Here is a 17,983-nt window from a genome sequence, read left to right as displayed (position 1 = left end):
AGAGAGTAAAACGTATTTGTCACAGATTTTATACACTTGTGAACGGGTGAAATCTGTGACAGCCCAGTTTTTCCACTCTACAGCCTTTCTACATTTATTTTTCCCATTCAAAAGTGTCCAGTTTTGTGGAACTGGTTAATCACTTTGTGCACCATGGATTTGGTTGTCCTTGTTTTTATCCACGCTTACACAATGTGCTTTATAAAAAACAAAAATTTCAACTTTACACTTTAAACGTGTACTTTAAAACGCTTGGATTTACAGTGTAAAAGTTAATAATAGCCAATGAAAGAAAAAAAAAGTAATGTCAGCTTGGTAAGTCCTTACAGTAGAAATTCATGGTCTACAGTGACAAAAGCTCCAGTGTACACTTAAGCAACCTGCTAATTTTCGTCAAGTGCGGCAGACAAAAAGTCGTAAAAATGATAAGATTTGTAATCGTCCATCGTTATGCCACAGAGTCCCACTTTTTAATTGTCATTAACGATTTAAAAAAAAAGTAGTGATTGTACAGAAATTCAACCAGAGTCAAAAACTCGAGCTATGTTGCCTATCCTTTTTACAAAAGATCCCGAGACGAAAAGCGGTACAAAGTCTCTATCACCATTAGCCGAAACTTCATTCATAAAGCTTCCCTGGGGCGCCTAGGCTTACATATATTATATATACTCGGCACAGCCTGTGACCGCGGGAACTCTGTATACACGCGTTCCCCGTCGGCACGCGCCCCTATTATGTAAGCTCGCGCGGGGTGCAGCAGCTCGGCTAATGTGGGTTACCGAGCCATTCGAGAAGACTAACCCGTCTCCTCCCCCTTTAGCCACTCTCCTTCCCTCTCTCTCTTTCTATTTACGACCGCGACACGAGCCGGTGGTTAAGGTCTCAAGGTCGAGGCTCTCCTCGCCATACGTATAGTCCTCTTCCTCCTCCGTCTTCTCACTTGCCGCCCCTCTATCTATCTTTCTCATCATCTGCCTTCCGGATACACCGCCGGAAACATGATCGCTTTTCCTCTGCGCCTCCACCCCCTTCCTCGGCGGTCGATGCCTTCTTCCCCATCGCCGAAGCACTGGCCGCGTGATTCGATTTTACACGTCTGGCATTGAAAGTTCATCACCTCTTCCGTCTGCGGCCAATTGACGTCAAGACCACTTGATCGTAGTGGGCGCGTTGGCGTGCTCTGATCACTGGTTACTGGCGAATAGTCGAACCAATAAATCTAAATGGTGCAGCACAAGTTTATATTTTTTCACATCAGTTGTGCACATCTTTGTTACGTGACAGCATGATTTCTCACTGTCAAATCCACATATGCTCACCATTGCGATTGATTTACATGTTTCTTGACATTCGTCCCAAAGGGCTGCGCACTCTTAAGTCTTTTGGAGACTTCTGAAGTCTTTGAAAGACTTACAATGACTTATAAAGTCTTTTTTAATGACTTCAAGAGTGCGCAGCCCCTCAGTTCGCCCCTCATCCGATATTTAACGTTGTACAATTGAAATTCTCTGTTTAGTTTAATATAACTTTTGGAAAAAAGGCAATCAGTCACGCTTTCTTCCTCCAATCGAATAGTAATGGTACAATTAAACGAAAAATATATGTGCAGATATGCTTTGTCGTGCCAAACACGTTTGACCGAGGGGCTGCGCATTCTGAAGTCTTTTGGTGACTTACGAGATCTTTGAAAGACTTAGAATGACTTATGAAGTCTTTTTTAATGACTTGAAGTCTTTTTTTGATGACTTTAAGCTATATGCACTCTTGAAGTCCTGGTAAAAAGTCTGAAGTCGTTTGGTGACTTCTGAAATCTTTGAAAGACTTAGAATGACTTATTAAGTCTTTTTTAATGACTTGAAGTCTTTTTTGATGACTTTAAGCTATATGCACTCTTGAAGTCCTGGTAAAAAGTCTGAAGTCGTTTGGTGACTTCTGAAATCTTTGAAAGACTTAGAATGACTTATGAAGTCTTTTTTAATGACTTAAAGTCTATTTTAATGACTTTAAGTCTATTTTAATGACTTTAAGCTATATGCACTCTTGAAGTCCTGGTAAAAAGTCTGAAGTCATTTGGTGACTTCTGAAATCTTTGAAAGACTTAGAATGACTTATGAAGTCTTTTTTAGTCTATTTTAATGACTTTAAGCTATATGCACTCTTGAAGTCCTGGTAAAAAGTCTGAAGTCATTTGGAGACTTCTGAAATGTTTGAAAGACTTAGAATGACTTAAAAGTTTTTTTTTAATGCCTTCAAGAGTGCGCAGCCCCTCGCGTTTGACGTAAAAAGCCGGCGAAAGCTCCGTACATACAGTTCCCGGCAAGTGGCGCCACACCAAATCCCGGCTTCCGTATGCACGCGGCGATACTCCCTCCATCGATCTCTCCCTATACTTCTTCGACGTTTTTAAGAGAAAAGTCTCGCGTGGGGGCTTAGTCACCCCACGAAAAAATCGTCTTCGCGTTCGGGTTTCCTCCTCACACTGATCTGCGTGCATGTAAATACGACGGGAGGGATGGTGGCTGTGCAAATAACGACAAAGCTCAGCAACAGGTGTATATATATACGTGCCGTGTGTGTCTATGTATGATGTATGCTCTTATCGGAGCTCGAACGACAACGAGCCCTCTTTTCGCGACTCTCGTACACACAAAAGGTCGAAAGGGTTTTTCTCTCGATTCAAGGCCATTGCGCTTCGGTAAGCCCGCGCTGTACTCGTCAACGCACAGCGAGTTGGGGTATTGTGAAGCCTTCCTTCCCCCCATTCATCGATGACTGGTCTCTGTGTGCCTGCCCGCAAAACCCATTGACCGAGGGATCCGTCTCTCGTGGGCTTATTTTTCCCTCTTGAGTGCCTCTTACCCATTGTACACTGTACATGTAGGTTGTGCCAATAGGCGCGTTGAAATAGCGCCGAGCGATCGTTGGCCTTTGACGCCCCGACCTACATATTATGCTCGAAAGAAAACGGGGAACAGGAAGGGGAGGGCGACGACCTCTTTCTCTCCCTCCTGCCGCGCCCGACTTCTTTCATTGATTTATTCAGCCGTCCCGCACGGCACCCCCGGTCTTTTTAGAGACACAAGTGCTTCCGACCTTCCTTCCCCATCCTCCGGAGATGAGCTGATTTCTGGGACTCGACTTCGATCCTTGCCTCCTCTGTGTGTATACATTATATATATATTGCATGCAGTTGGGTGGTATGGGCCATATATGCAGAAGATTTATGCTGCTATTGTTGAGCTGGTGTCGATCTACCCTCATTCGTGGGATGGATTTTTACGATTGATCCTTGATTTATGGTTTAACTACATTTTGGAACATTTTTTTCCTCTCTGTGCGTTTTTTTTTTTTTTTCTTTTTTTTTTTTTCTTTTCTTCTTGGATCATAGTATATGACGGTTTGAGTTTTGCAGGAGTTATGGAAAATAACGCTTTATCAGTAGCTGCAGTTTTAAAAATTTCTGATTTTACGTGATTTCAAACTTAATGTTAAGTGTTTTTTAATTATTTGCTAATTATACGAGAAACTTAAGATTTATTATGACCCTAACTTGAAAACATGAAGGTCAAGTTACACCGAAGAGCGAACTTTTACATCGAAATTGCGATGATTCTTACAAATAGAAGAGTCTGGAGCTAAGAAGAAGTTGATAAGTCACATGGTAATGAAAAAAAAAAAAAAAAAAAAAAAAAAAAAAAAAAAAAAAAAAAAAAAAAAAAAAAAAAGCCATCAAAATTCATTTTCAACTTTCTGTGGGTTACCACCATTTATGGCCTATGATTTAACAAATTTTACAAGCTTCATCCAACCAAAACGATAAATAGATACATTTTTTTTTTCTTCGTCAAAGCACTACCTGCAAAGAAACTCGAAAAGCAGATAGCACGCGAGAAGAAGCTCCAGCTTTAAAACAGTTCGCACACGTACATGGAGACTCGAAGGAATAATTTGCAACCACGAGCATCTTGACCTTCATAGCGAGCTCAACCCCCAATCCTCCACGGCGCGGCCGCAAACAAACTCCGTGCCATCCACCCGTCTGAGTCTAGCCAACTTCTCCGTCTCGATGGTGGACTTCTTTCGCCCACACCCAAACACGGAAAACACACCTGTACACACGCCGCGGCAGGCACACCTTCACCCTCTTCGTACAGTGCCCTTTTCCCCTACCGAAACCGGTGTCTTCGCCTCCGGCATATTTTCCGCTCGTGTGTACACACACGCTCTCCTCAACGTGGAAGGGTGGCTGAACGTATGTGCATGTATATACATATACGTGCTGGAATTCGTGCGAGCGAACGAAAGGGAAAACGAGGTTGCCGGGCTTCCAAGCTGACTTATCGCTTGGCTCTTTGCGTACACGTGTATACATATGCACGCCCGCGCGCGCGTTTTATTACGCGGCGGCGCCTCGAGACCGCTTCCCTCTGCTCTCGATTTTCGCGACTGTACGTATACGTGTATGTGCACGTGGATCAAGTTGATCCTCGTTTTGATATGTGTTGCCTGCACCGGGGGGGGGGGGGTCGAGAGAAAAGTTGGCCGAGGGAGTTTCTTTGAGGGAGAGTTTTATCGGGCCGTGAAACGCGAGCGAGTCAAAAAGGGAGAGTAAAAAGTGTCAAAGTCGCTAAAGCGGATGTGCCGATATGTTGCGCGTCTCGGCTCCTCTGCTGGATGCTTTCTTTATTTCGTATGTATATATTAGCATATCGTGTGGATATACATGTTTGCCATTATAAAGGTCGCTCATTCGTGTGTTTCAACAAAAATATAATAGAATGCAATGTGAATGACAAAACTCATTTCTTGCCTCGTTAAATACTTTTTTTAGTCCAGAAATTTTATCAAATGAAAAAGTTTATTTATTTATTTTTTTTTTTGACGCTCAGTGTAAAAAGTTTCGCTTCTCGTGCTCATACAAGGGGTACAAAATGTCTAATTTACCTACGTTCACCCACACAAATCATTTTTTTACATGTATCGGCTTGTACTCAATATTTTTTTTATAAATCATAATGGAAATTTGTTCTTATTAAAAGACAAGTGATACACAAAACTCCTACTTTATAAAAGGTGCCAATACTTTTTTTGTGTCATAATTTTGTAATGAAAAATTATAAGTGATCCTAAAAAAGGGGGACAAAAAAATTCATCAACATTTACAATAATGAATTAAAATATACCTGATTTGTAACTATTATAGGGGATTAACTATTCTTGTCACAAAAATATCAATTGACATACATTTTAAGTAGTCTGATTTCTGTTTACACTCGAGCAGATAATACCTGCTTTGCGAACTTGCGTAATATACTTCATAGATTTTCTCGTTTGTTGAATACAACAATCAAAAAAGGAAAGAATGGCTCGATCTTCGACAGAAAATTTTAATTCTCCAATGACACCGCCACCTTTTTTACACTCAACTATTTCAGTGGCAACCTCATCGCCCCATCGCGTTTCATGAAATACCCTCTCTGTCATAACCGCAACGCACGATCCGCTTTCGCGGCTTCCAGTATGTGTGTACAGAGATGCTTGTGTATCTATATATACGTATACCGCTACCCTGCCTCGCTGCAAGCAGACAAACACCGACATCTGATACGCCGGCATTGGCCCAAGTTTAAGCGTCTCTTTGACCCACTGACCGAGAAACTCACGCCTCGGCTGCTCTCGAACCCTTACTCGTACCCCATCCCCCTCTCCCTCTTTCTCCGTCTCCTTTATCCGTCTACGGTTTGGCGCTCTGAGGATCCAAATTGCCGCAAGCGAGACTCGGTGCACGCGCTTCTGGGATTGGTTGCCCACGTCCATCGCCTTCCCGTTTTTTACTCGATTGAAAATAAACCTTGGAAAGATTACTTCGAGTGTAACTCGTTACGGTCTTTTTTTTTATTTGATCTGTTGTGTTGTGTATCAATCATGAAAGTAAGTCGATAGTATGCATGATAATTGTTTGAATTAGTTGTTGCAATCTTTTATTGATAACCCCTCTTTAATTTGTTTCGGCATGCATTGCTTTTTTTACAAATATCTATATCTCCAATTCGGAGATCTTGAGGTGAAAATAAGCCTCTATAGTGCCCCAGATTTATCTTGATATCGATTTCTCTCTTTGCTTAAGTGACAGCCTTATTGATGTCGAAGAAAAGTGTCTCTTGATTGCAACATAAAATATTATGTAAGTCATTCTTGATGAAGGCAATAAGAATATCTGATCAGGATCGTCACAGACAACAAATCTATACCATGGAGTGGAGAATATTTTTAATAATCTCCCAACCATCTCTGAATTACTTATTCTTGGGATACCATAAGATTGTTTCCAGCGATAGAGAAATGATATAAAGAGAACGAGGATCAAAACCATATCATTCCGAGGTCGTTGATAAGACTCGTCAGTGACTCGAACCATCATCTTGGGTGTCAAGTATAACAGTTTTTGTGTTAAGTTTCTAGTGACTTTTTAAAGAGTATTTATAAAAATTGAAATAATTCAAGTTTACAGTAATCAAAATTATTTATTAAAATAAAATTTTTTTTTTTTTACATTGGAAAAGAGTAAAAAAATAAAACCAATTGCGTTAAGGACAAAACTACATGTTTCATGTAGGAGATTTAGAAAAATCTTGGAAAAGTTCAAAGTTCACTTGACTGACTACGATTTTATGAACGTTACGTTTACGAACAGCTTCTTTCTTCCAAATAAATAAATACTAAAAATTGCGTGTGTCGTTGTAAATAGTTGATACGCACGACGTATCTACATTTTTGCGAATTGACTCGTAAACCGATGTATAGACGTTACGCATTTCGTTGTCGCGTCCTTCAACGTAAACAGTACACTGCCTGTTCAAAGCACATGCGGGTGAGAGCTGTAGCAACAGGTATTCCCCCAGAACTTACGATCCCGCTTCCGTAAGATCACCGCAACGTGACTTCCGATGGGACTGGCCTGCATGTCTTCGCTAAAATGACCAGTTGATTGGTGTCAAAGGTCAAGGTGCCTTAAAGCCGCAGCTCTTGCGAACTGTTAAGGCTGATGTGCTCGATAAAACGATGTGACAGTTCGTACAAAAAAAGTTTTATAGCTTTTACGTGACGATTACTGGCTACGAACAGCTGACATGATTTTTTTTGCTATCAATAAAACATATAGTTTAGGGGCTGCGAATTCTCGAAATCATTAAACAAGACTTCATAAGTCATTCTAAGTCTTTCAAAGACTTCAGACTTTTTACGGGGACTTCAAGAGTGCATGCAGCTTGAAGTCATTAAAAAATACTTCATAGGTCATTTTACGTATTTCCAAGTCTTCAGAGTGTGCAGCCCCTAATGGTTCAATCATTCATATCTTAATAAAACTTTTATAAACAATTTCCAAAATAAATTATGGCTGGACCGTTTGTCCATAACTTGTGATAACTCCAATAATAAGATGATTTGGTTTTCGTAAGTATAATCCATTTGAGAGTTTGTGACACGCAGTTTAAAATCACTTCTTGAAATTGTAAAGTAAAAATTTTTGTTTAATATTGCAAGCTCAATCCTAACACATGATGTTCAATAGAATAATAAAGAACTAACCGTAACAATTGTTATGAGCATTCATGAAATTATTTTTCTAACGCATTTCCGTGTTTGAAGGTGATAAAATGTTTCATCACACGTATTATTGTTCATCCTGAGAAAAACAATCGTTAAACTTTTGCATATTTAATTAAAAGTCATAAAAAACAGTTTAAAACGATGTATCATTAAAAACCACTGACACTCATTCCATCTTTTTTTTCTTTTAGTTATACAATCTTACATATTGTAATTACGACCATTTATCGAGGACATACCTTAAATTGTAAAAAAAGTTTGGTTCGCCCTCTTAAACCAGAGTATAACGGCTGATGCGTGTAAAAGGGAGGCGCATACAGTCAACAAGGAGAAATCAATAATCGATCGATCAGCTGATGTATGGTAGGTAAAACCGTCGTCATCGACGTCGACAGCCCGAGAGTCGGGCGATAAAACTCGGTCGCGCGTAAAAGAGTTCTTTGGCCTTGAAAGGTCGTACGAGAGATCCGCTAGCTAGCGGCAGGCAATAAATTTCACGTCGCTGCGGTCGGTACGCCCGTGTGTGTGAGAGAGAGCCAAGTTCAGAGCTCGAGTAGTTGGGGGCTCGTAAATCGCTGGTACGTCTAGCCACCCGCCACGGCCGATTGATTCGTCTTTCTCTCTCTCTCTCTCTCTCTTTTTCTCTCTCTTACTACCCACGAACCTTTTAGTACATAGATAAACACATCACATGCATGTGTTAGTAGCTAGCGATGCTAGATTACGATGAAAGGTTTTCTTAGGTTTGAGTTCTGTTGAAAATTTTCTAAATATTTCTCTAGAGCTTTTTCAATAAGAAAATTACCTAGAACGTCCAAAACTTTACTTCAAGACAGATAGTAGATATTCCCGGTTCATGTACGAAACTTCTGGGTTTCTCATTCGAGAAAAATCAGTAAGGACAGTATAGTTACTGATGGTTTTAAATATCGAAATGTCAGGATGGATAATGTTAGGACATTTGTATTTTGCACAAAATACTCATTGTGGAAAAAGGTAAAAATAATAATTGAATCATGATATGGAATTACAATCAGCACTTCCTAAAAAAAGGAGGTAGAATGTACCTGTCAAAAGTGATGTATTGGCAAAAAGATAAATACTTAGAAAAACTATTGTTTAAGTGTACATGGCAAATTAAGCCGAACCGTTAAGTAATATGATGGTAATATGAAGCAAAAACTGTAGGTATTTTAGAAGAAGGAAAAAGAATGTGGTAGTTAGAAGGTGTACAGAAGCGTTCCCCTGTGTATCAAAAAACCTTGTATTCTTTTTACTTTGACTGGGAAACCTCATTAGGTGGTGGTTACGATTCTAACATAATCCATCGATTCGTTTTTTTCAAGCCAATTCTGGATCAAAACTTTTGGATTTCTACGTCTATGAAAATTCGATCTACAATTGTTTTAAATTTAAATTTGTTTATTTCCGTTCATCTCCACAAACATTTATACACAAATGAAAAAGTAAAATTCACAACAACCTCGTGACCACAGTATTAATGAACAAAGTTAATTACAGAAATCAATTTCGCTGGATTATTGCTCTGTACAAACACCCATTTGCTTTATTACGATGTAGAGCCCACAATTGCCCCCCGGCATCGAAGTTTACCGGAAGAGAGACAGAGATGGGTTCAGACTGTGCGAAAATCCTGATAGCCATCATCATCATCATCATCATCATCAATGCGTGACACGTAATACGTCATAAGCTTGCGTGCAGGCATTGCGCATTTACACGTGCGAATGCACGTAAACACATAAACGTACACGACAAGCCGGCGACTTTGATCGCTCGAGCACGTAGTCGTCCTCGTGCAGGCGGCGTCGACCTTTATATGATCGCTCTCGCTCTTGCACTTGCCAAAGTAACACACAACTGGGACACTCTCTGAACTCATGAATGAACGTATACAGTAAGGTAGGGGGAGAAGGGGGATAGACCAGCACGAACGTTCACGTTAGCCACAACTGTGCGTGTATAATCGCATTGTACGTCACCTGTACCTATACTCCCGTTTTAGGGGAAGGGAGGTGAATGAAGAAGAATGGAGGAAGGGGGCTTTAAACGGCTCCTCCTCCAACACGGTCAATAGTTTCTCGATGTTCGCGAACACTGCGGCTGTTTGCCTCTCTCGGAAAGAGTGGAAAACACACTATCCTTTTGACTTACATCTATGTGTTTGCACACGAGAGCGACCTTGGTTGGGTCTCCATTATTTGTTTTAGATCTTCTGATTAACGATGGAATTGTCATTTTCCACATGTTTTTGACTACTAATTGTACTTTGTTCTTGATCTTATCAAGATAATATTATTTTTTTTACAGCTAGAATACTTTATATAGCTCAACAAACATTATGTTAGCTTATCGGTTGTCACAAAATAATTACAATAGGTGCCAATTTGCCAAAAAGTGTCGTTTCTACTTATACTAGTTGGCCAAAAATAATCTGGTAATGATTAAACACTGGCGTAGCCATTCTTTATTAGACGATAACAATGATTTCAATAAATACATTAAACCAAAAGAAAATGTCATTGGTATATGTAAAACTCCTTGATTTGTAGTTCCTTGTCATGTCTTATCATGGAATTTGGAGAGTCCGATCACTTAGATCCTATATTAGAACGGTACAGCTCTGTAGAGTTAATAATCAGAACTAATACTCAGTGAGAATAGTAAGATAGGAATTAAGATAAATATGTTAGATTTATATTGTTGGCTCAGTAGTGTTGTGGAAATGACCCAGACTTCCAACCCGTTGTTCGACTTCCAACCACGAAGTCGAACAATAACTCATAGGGAATAACCAGGCATAGAAGGAGAGTTACTTCTTTCAAATGACAGCACACGCTCAAGCTGTAATACGCAGTTATGCTCGGTCGCGCGTAATACTGAGGACACTTGTTGCCGCACTAGAGTACGAGAAGTGTTGGATACTTATACACAAAACAGTGCATGAATGGGATGCCAAACAGCTCTCTGATAGTCAAAGTAAAATGTTGTGTTTACACGTCTATTACCCCGGTTATGCAGCTATAGGGGATATAAACTGCGATACTGTGAGTGTGGTATCCATTGTTGATTTGTTCCGAGGTTAATCATTTCCTATTCTTGTTTGATTTGGATTATTGAGATTGTGTTATAATGAAGGATGAGGCCTTAATTACAGTAGAATGATAGAAAATAGAAATGCATTTGTAAATTAAAAAACTTACAACTAAACTACTAAGTGTGATGACTGAGGATTCTCCATTTTTCAAACCACAAGTTAATCGATTCTGATAAAAAAAAACAAATACTTCAAGATTAAGGGCATATAGACCACATAAATGATTATTTATATATATTTTTCATTAGTACAACAAGAACAAAGGATTATCATTCAACGATTACTCGTTTCCAAGTCTGTTTTCCTTCTTATATTGTAACTCTATTTCTATTACTTTTACTGCACTGAAGTATTTTTCGGCAGATTTGTTTATTTCGTACACAATATTGTCCGTTTGCGGTGATGTCACTGCACTGTAAGAATGAAATTCGTTTTTATGACATTATTGATAAGTGAAAATAAGATTTATACCGATATAAATCTTTAAGACATCCATAAAACATTGCACTGTTGAAAATTGTTTTATTGCCTTGTTTTCTTTGTGCCGGATATGAAATAATCACTGCACACAAATAAGTATTTGTAAGTATCGTTAAAACTTGCAACGTGGTATCTTTTTTTAATGATTAATCCAACTAAGTATGGTGTCACTTAAACTAGACCAAATACTAGACCAAATACTTACTCAAATACGTCCTCTCTGTTTTCGTTCTTTAATATTACATAACTAGGAGACAATGGGTACCCACTGTCTTGAGTGTCAGCCAACGTATATATGTCCGCACATTCAAACTTACGGGATCCTGTATGACCGCTCTTTTCGTGTATATTGCACTCCATCAATATTTTCAACACGATCTTTACGTATATGAAAAATACAAGGTACATCATAATAAATTTTTTGTTGACAAGTGGTACCCCGGCTGTTATTTGAGCCTGAAGTGTCGTTATCATCAATGAACGAGTTAACAACGTGCCCGCGTTAGTTTGCACGTTCCTCTTAGGCGCCGGCGTCGAGTCTTTGCTCGTCACGCCGCTGCCGCTGGCTGCGGCTCCACAAAAGGGGGAGAGAATGCGATCTTCCATCACACGTGTGTTTGTATACACATCCACACAGATGCATATATACATCTATGCATTCACTTACATGGGCATTATTAAAGCGAGGCCTTCCACTTCATGAATGAACTCGAGCACGAGCCACCTATTAAGGGCTATTAGCCGGCGACGCGACGCTTCGCCGAATGACGGCGTGTTAATGTATACACGACGAGCACGTGGCCACTCTCTCTCTCTCTCTCTCTCTCTCTCTCTCTGTACGTATAGGAACGTGCTTTTTTTGTTGCCTGCATCAATCTAATCGTTCCGCTCGTTCTTGGAAAGCACGTGCATCATCCATCCGAGAGCAAGAGCGACGTAAACGTGTTTATGAGTGGAACAGCTGGGGATGTTTATATATAAGTAGCAGGTCACTTTGTTCACGGCGCTAATGAAGCGAGAAAACGAGCGGGCGTGTCCTTTGGGAGTTGCGTGCGGAGGTTCGCAGTGCATATTACAATGTTTACGTACTTATCCATACAGGTATAGCGTAAGATGCTGATACCGGTGCTCGAGTGCGCCCCTTCTGCTAATTGCTTTGTCTCGTTTTTCAGGGTTGCGTCGAGTCAGTTTACACCGCCAGCTGGGCTACGCTGCCCCTTTCCCTCTACTTGATCTCTAGTTGGGTGCGCTTTTTTCTCGTCTAGTTGCGTCATCCTCACCTGTTGACTCGCTTTTGCGTGTGTGTATCGTATAAAATGTTTACATGCCATAGATTTGTATCTCGGAATTGTATGCGATGTGAAATTATTCTGACTCCTTCTTGTACAAGTGCGAGGATAACACGTTACAATCCACGCTGGGCGATATAAATGTCAATCACATACCGAGTATTAAACTGTTATTGCCTCAATTGTGACACAAGAAGGTCCTTCTGCATTACTTTGACTAGATCTAAGGTCCTTTGAATCCAGAAACAAATAAATACGTAATGGCTCTCTTATCGGATACCTTAAAAATATATCAAAGATATCGTCGATGCAATCTTTTTTTTTTTATTTGCAAATAAACGTAATCCACAGCACGTCTGTAAGTAACTTTATGTTACTTTTCTTTCGCATTTATCTCTACTCTCCCCCTCCCCCCCCCCGGCTGTGTAAATACGAGTTTGCGAACAGCCGGGCGCGTGTGTTCCAATGACCGAGTTGGCTTGTAGCGTTCACCCCCTCTCGTCGTCTTCGTCCGGCTCTCGTGATTTCCTCTTCAAGCTCCTTTATCCTATTAGCATTAGTGGCAAAACTTTTGTCCATCTCATTTGCATTCAAGCGTCTCTCGCCGCGCTGTTTCACGTATACACATGTATATATATTCGGCCTGGAAACAAATACACGTATCTATATGTATATTGTTTTGGTATGCGTGTCTTCGTGCCCGTGAAAACGAGTCTCTCTTTCTCTCTCTCTCGGGGGGTCAATGTAATTTATCGAACCACCTGCTGCAGTTATACGAGTGTCGTTCCTCCTGTGTATAGGTACTATGGTTCGACGACCCGTGAGTAACTATAATCTTTTGCTCATGCACGTCTCGATGATTCCCAAGGCAAAAGCAAACCCAATACTAATGAAGAAACTTCTTTTAATGGTATCACTTAGGTATATACATTACGATAAGTATGAGATCGTATGCCTACTTTCTAAATGTCTCTGGATGTAATGTGTCGGCATTATGAATCAATGATGTTACGTAAGTGGCCATTGATGCTGGCAAAAGCTGCGAGGGACGACGGCTCATTTGCATGTCGAAAGAAGGCACGCGCGACGTCATTAAAATTAATGCGCCGAGCTATAAAGCGGGATGAGTCATTGTTTAGCAAACGCACAAGTCACTTGGGAAGTGTGTCAAGCACGTGTGTGTATATTGTATACAAACCTATGTATTGTATAACAGGGCGCGCGTAGAGGAGGGGGGGGGGAGGATGACAAGGTCAAGTGGAAATTCTTTTCCCCGTCGAAGAGACAGAGCGCCGGAATCATGTTGGCGTAATGCCACGAGGAAGTTAACTGCGAGAGAGAGAGAGATAGGGGGAGAGTGCGATTCAAAGCGAGCGCCCGTCCTTGTCCGCGCGTATAATATGGATTAAGGTTGAGCGAACCTTTTATCCGATTACACGCGATACAAACGTCACGGCTGGGCTCACTGACCGGGCCTAATCGGCACATCGTCTTTAACGGTCGTTTATTTGCCTCTAACACACCAAAAACGTGGTTCGTTGCACTTCAATGTATACTAATATGCCAACTTCTGGAGAGGCGTGTGTGTACAGCAGTCATTCAAATGAAAATTATAAGTACTCTGTAGTTAAGTACTATACTTTTTTTGTTTCTATTAATTCAATAGTTCCAATTCATTGCAACTGTACGTATAATCTCCAAGTATTTTCAATAGTCACCGCCCACTTTTCACTATTTGAACAATAACACATTGATAATAATTATAAAATATCAGGGTTTATTTCATTGCAAATAAACAGAAATCCATGCGAAAAAAAAATTCACAGTACCGTTACGGAAAGTGAGTGAAAAAAAAGATAAAACTGTGAGGCATAAACTATCATATGAAGTGAATAAAGTGGAAGAAAATTTAATGAAGGGATACCGGAATCCCATAAAAAGACAAAGGTACCGAGTCAGAGACATTGATATAAAAAATTACTGCTGAAAAAGCCACATGAGTAAAAAATAAAGATATCTAGAATAGCAAAGAAAGAAATTCGACTACAGAATTACAGTCGTGAATACAGAGACTCATAGGGAACAAAATGAGATGGAACATAAATATGGAAACTTAAGAGTACGAGGGCAAAGGAACAAAGATCAACACTGGAGATATAACAGTAAAAAAACAGTATGAGAGTACAGGTGAGTGAATTACTTTAAAGTGGAGGCAAACATACTTAATATACAAAGATTAAGACGTAAAATTCTAAAAAGATATTACAAACGGGACTGATTTGAAGACATATAAAATCAGTTGACTGAAGACCGAGAACCAGTGACGGACTTAGAAAAAGACAAAAATAGATCAAATGCAGAAATAAAAATGCTAAAGAAAGCTAGATATAGAAAAATATTTATGTATGCATAAAAAGAAATATAGAGGTAGAGTTAGAAAACAGAGTAAAAGAAGTACGGACAAAAAGAAAGAGAGTGAAGAAGAAAAATAGTTTCTAAGAGAATGTAACAAAGATTTTGAGTTGTTATGAGACATAATTTGAAAGATCTAAAAAAAATAGAGATGATGCATAAAAACAGAGTCACCGAATCTCATAGACAATGATGAGCAGGTAAAAGATGGACGAGCATCGGCTGAGACTCAAAAACAAATAAATCGTTGCAGAGATGAGGGGGATCCATGGACTATAGCTCAATACAATATTATACGTTCGGAAGGATAACAGGTGGAAAAAAGTAAAAGCGCGTTCAAGTAGCCCGGATCGAAGCGTGAAAATATGGGGGGGGGGGGGAACACAAAACATGCCATACGATATTATGCTTGCTCGCCTCAAGGTATTTTAATGGTGCGTACGCATACATATATACGTACAGCTTGTACATGCAACTGCTGCGTGACAAGTGAGATTAGCGAAGAGGGCGAGCAGAGAGAGAGAGAGAGACAACCGCTCCGACAGTAATTCGAGTACTTGGTCGCGGCTGTGTTTTCACCTTGTACTTAACACATGTAAAAAAAAAAAACCCATCGCGACCGAGATGGTGTAGCACAAGAAGGTAAAGCGGCGTAGGAAAAAGCACCGGTTCGCTGACAGGTTATTAGCCCAGCTCGTTAGAAGACCAGAACGTGGCTTTGACATCGACCTTCACACCGTTAGTGGCAGAAACGTGCTCTACACTTGTTTCCCGTCTTCTTGGGTATTCACTGATGTAAAGGGGAGTATAAATAGAAAAAAAAAAATTAGTAAAGGTAAACAGCTAATAGTGGTTTATGATATTTGATACCTTGTTGTACGAGCTACAAGTTGTTTTGTACGCAAAAATTACAATTTTGTGTCTTTATTCTTATCAGAGTGTTAACTTTTAAGTTTGAAGCACAAACTACATTTTGACTTGGCGTGCTTGTCACGTTTAACGTCCAACACGTTGGAACTAGTTCTGATAGATATCTTGAAATGTAAAAATTATGTTGAAACGTCAACTATTCCAAAATCTTCGTGTTTCAAAACTCCGAATCAAATGGTGTTTTATTGAACGTGTGCCAAACACAAGTCTCCAATAATCTGTGGATCCACAAAAATATTTTACACCCGATTCCCTTGCAAAACCATTGAGTCTTGCGTCACGTGGGATGTAATAATTATGCAATCAATTAGTCTTGTAAGTGTCCCAGTGGGGTTCTACAACGCTTGCTTGAGAGTTAAGCAACAACCCCCGCACTGTTGCGTCTCTGAAATGTGTACAACGACACCTGCAGTGGTTGCAACTACGTGGTGTAGAGGACAGAGACAAGACATCAGGGTCAGACCGCATGGAGATAACTCTCCTCGACTTCCCACCGAGAGACTTTCTCTTTCGTGTCGGGTGCCCAAGTGCTCAAGCGAGCAACAACCCTCTTTTATCTTTAACTCCCTCCTCTTTCTTCTTTTGGACGAACAACTATAGTTCAAAACTTTTTCAGTCAAATCAGGTACATACCGCGGGCTGTAATGAGCCTTTGACATACATTTATCCTCAAAAGTTCAGTATACATCACAACAGTTTAACAAACATCATGTAAGCGAATACATTATCTCCCGGGCATGAGGATTATCAAAAAGATCTAGCAAGAGCGGAAGCTGCGTATGATTTATTCATCCACTTAGACGCAGCGGTGGGCGAGAGACAGATAAGTAGACGGGCACAGCTGAGTACGAGGGAGAGAGAGAGAGAGAGAGAGAGAGAGAGAGAGAGAGAGAGAGAGAGAGAGAGAGAGAGAGAGAAGGTCAGTAAACCCGAGAGCCGAGGCTCATTTGCGAAACAAACATTGCGGCGCACATTCGACTCTCGGCACGGAGCCCATTCACAAAGCCCGCAGCGTCTACTACTCGGAAAGATAATGCCCCGAATTAGCAAGAGCCTTGCAAACAATTTCGCTTCACCTTCCCTTTCTGTCTACCTTTCTCTCTCTCTCTTCCACTTCCACGTGCGCGTGTCAGGTTATATATCTTTCTCCCCCCTTTTTCTACTCGGGTGCCGGCATAAATATCGCTCGGGAGAACAATATATTACACCGATCGCTCGCATACCGAATTAGTCTCCTCGCAAATTTAGAATAATCAGATTCATCGATATACATCCCGTGCTCTGCCTCCTCTTCTTCCTTCTGCAGTGGCTATCTTGCCTCTGATCTCTATCCCCTGCGGTTGCTGGACTCGCAGTTTCTTTCTTTTTTGTTTTTACCACCATTCATCCCTCGTTCACTCGTTGCACGATGCTTCTCCCAAGAGGAAAATGTGGCACACGACCCAGACTTGCAACCCACCAGTCTTTAACACAGAGATGTAAGATATATCGTATCTCTATGATCTTTGAGGCCATTTTTTATCTCTTAGGGAGTGTTAAATACACATTGAAAGATACCTTGTTTGATCTTTGATATTCGCACTTGTGTTGTCGAACATACGATTCGAGGTGATGATGAAACTCATCGTGGTCCAATTAAACGTGACAATTGTTTCCATTGCGGAATTACAATGCGATATATCACTTCCATACCACAACTCAATAAAAACTCAAGTTTCCATAGTTGATACTTTTATTGTTGATTTGATACAATTGTTTGCCTGTTCCCATAAAAAAAAAAAAAAAATTATGGAAAATAAGGATTATCCAGCATTGTGTAGACATTTACTATATTAGCAAAAAGAGCCATCGTTGTTTGAAATACTTTGACCGAAATGTTTCCTTTCACTTTAAATGTTGGCGGGGACAAACAAAAATAGAAATGACAATAATAACAATCAACCAAAATAGTCACCACAGTCGAAGTAGCCTTGGATCTTTAAAGGTAGACGCTTCGTCGGTAGTGGTATTAAATCATCATCGCGTGTACAAAAGAAAAGGCATGCGGAGAGAGCACAGCAGGGGCTCAAGTTTAAAAGTTGGTGCCAGAAAAACAAGAGAATGGAGCAGTAAGCGCGCCGAGAGTGAAAAAAAAGGAGTCGTT

This window comes from Copidosoma floridanum, unplaced genomic scaffold (assembly GCF_036245765.1).
Source record: "Copidosoma floridanum isolate Cflo_tuat_1 unplaced genomic scaffold, Cflo_Japanese_pri ptg000001l, whole genome shotgun sequence".
Classification (NCBI taxonomy): Eukaryota; Metazoa; Arthropoda; class Insecta; order Hymenoptera; family Encyrtidae; genus Copidosoma; species Copidosoma floridanum.
This window is presented reverse-complemented; position numbering follows the sequence as displayed.